Genomic DNA, 2500 nt, shown 5'->3' on the forward strand with positions numbered 1-2500 from the left:
ACATACATACATACATACATACATACATACATACATACATACATACATACATACATACAAGCATGGAAGATTGAATTGCTATTTATTTGCATTTTTCCTCTAGCGACCGTAATGTGTTTCTTTTTTGGTCGCTAGTTGGCGCCCTCGGACTACCATAATTTCCACAACGCGTCCGTTTTGCCATCGCATTCTTCCCTGCGGCACTGCTTGCTCACAAATTTTTTTCCTTTCAGTATTATGAGCGAAGCAAACATTTACCTGGAGCATCAGCCTTCCGCTATTATTATTCCGCTTAAACCTATTCCTACTGCAATGTTCAATGATCAATGATCAACTCAATTCCCGACGAAAGACGGTCTATTCTGAGTTACCCAAAACGGTGACTGGCAGGTGAGTGCATTTGATATATTTCTTTAGCGTTTGGACGTGTGTGATTCAATATATTTTGTATGACACTCTGTTACATTGTCGTAATTGAGCTCTTCAATTTAATTTCATTTAATTTAATTTTATTTTATAATTTAACAATAACTTTGTACAATTAAATAACTTTAATTGATAAATACGTTGTCATTGCCTTGCATTGACTCACGTAGCTTTGCAATGCTGCTTGATGATCATTTGATGATTTTGTTGTATGACATATATTGTTATGATTATATCGATTAAAATTGTGCACTTTGACACTGTATGGCATTAGATTAATTTTATCAAGTCGATTCACACCAAAAAAATGTTAAAGTCCAAACGCCCAGGTCGCGCGGATAGCCCTCACCCGCCGCGGATTTTCCCAAGTCGGAAGAGCTTTAGCCGCGAGTCGGTGTTTGGACTTTAACTTTTTGTTGGTGTGATGAGACTTGAAAATTTTTTAGAGTCCAAACGACCAGGTCGCGCGCATAGCTTTCACCTGGCGCGGATTTTCCGAACTCGGGAGAGCATCACGCGCGGGTCGGTGTTGTGGACTCTGAAAATTTTTCCCATCCACTCCAAAAAATGTTAGAGTCCAAACGCCAGGCCGCGCATATTCTCTTGACCGAGCGCGGATTTTTCGACCTCGGAAAAGTTTTTGCCGCGGGTCGATGTTTGGACTCTGAAATTTTTTCAAGTCTCGACAAAAAGTTAAAGTCCAAACGTTGGGAAATATTTTCAGAGTCCAAACGTTCGAGTTGCGCGCAGTGCCCGGCCGGGGCGCGGTTCGGCGGCCACGGCAAGCGGCCACGCACCTTCCCAAACTCCAAATCCGGCCGCGAGCTCGCGCGATCCCGAGGCCGTTCTGGGGTACCATGGCGATGCAGGATTCTGTGACTACTATGAGGGAGCAGGCAGTCGTGTGAGCGAATGCGCGCGCGAGTGCGAATCGAAGCAGAATCGATCTCGGTTGGCGTCGGGCACGATGGGCAGATGTAATGCTGTTCGCGCGGTCGCCCATGCTTAGCCGGGGTTTTGAGCGGTCTGTCGGATCCAGTGGCAAGCTATCGGCGTGCCTCGGCGCGAGTATTGCACTCGAATCGCCGGGCAGCGTCCGGAATTGACGGTTTTCGGAGCTCGTGCAAGCCGCGAGCGTAGTGTTTGAGTAGCGATGTACACGGAGAACGTGTGAAAAGAAACGCGGGGCGCCCGTCGTCCCGCAGCAGCCTCGTTTGCTGCGAATAGCTACCTGGTTGATCCTGCCAGTAGTCATATGCTTGTCTCAAAGATTAAGCCATGCAAGTGTAAGTACGAGCTCTCGTACAGTGAAACTGCGAATGGCTCATTAAATCAGTTATGGTTCATTTGATCGTACGTGTTACTTGGATAACTGTGGTAATTCTAGAGCTAATACATGCGAAAAGCGCCGACTCACGGAGGCGTGCATTTATCAGACCAAAAACCGACCGGGCCTCGGCCCGTGCTCGTTGGTGACTCTGGATAACTTTGCGGATCGCACGGTCTTGCACCGGCGACAAATCATTCAAGTGTCTGCCCTATCAACTTTCGTCGGTACGGTATCTGCCTACCGAGGTTCTTACGGGTGACGGGGAATCAGGGTTCGATTCCGGAGAGGGAGCCTGAGAAACGGCTACCACTTCCAAGGAAGGCAGCAGGCGCGCAAATTACCCATTCCCGACGCGGGGAGGTAGTGACGAAAAATAACAATGCAGGACTCTAACGAGGCCCTGTAATTGGAATGAGTACACTCTAAAACTTTTAACGAGTATCCATTGGAGGGCAAGTCTGGTGCCAGCAGCCGCGGTAATTCCAGCTCCAAAAGTGTATATTTAAGTTGTTGCGGTTAAAAAGCTCGTAGTTGGATTTTGGGCTCGGGCCGTCGGTCCGTCGCAAGGCGTGTACTGGCGTGCCCGGCCTCACCTTCGGTTCACCGTCGGTGCTCTTGACTGAGTGTTGGCGGCGGCCGGAACGTTTACTTTGAAAAAATTAGAGTGTTCAAAGCAGGCGGTTCGCCTGAATAATGGTGCATGGAATAATGGAATAGGACCTCGGTTCTATTTTGTTGGTTTTC

At 47.9% G+C, this 2500-nt stretch overlaps 1 non-coding gene across 1 annotated transcript in view; it reads left to right on the forward strand.

The window, feature by feature from the left end:
• The first annotated feature begins 1654 nt into the window (after positions 1–1654).
• LOC143472441 (small subunit ribosomal RNA) overlaps positions 1655–2500 on the forward strand; it is a 1808-nt gene continuing 962 nt past the window's right edge. Inside the window, exon 1 of the ribosomal RNA XR_013119797.1 lies at positions 1655–2500. This exon is cut by the window's right edge and continues 962 nt beyond it. This is a non-coding gene — a ribosomal RNA (small subunit ribosomal RNA).

This window comes from Clavelina lepadiformis, unplaced genomic scaffold (assembly GCF_947623445.1).
Source record: "Clavelina lepadiformis unplaced genomic scaffold, kaClaLepa1.1 scaffold_284, whole genome shotgun sequence".
Lineage (NCBI taxonomy): Eukaryota > Metazoa > Chordata > Ascidiacea > Aplousobranchia > Clavelinidae > Clavelina > Clavelina lepadiformis.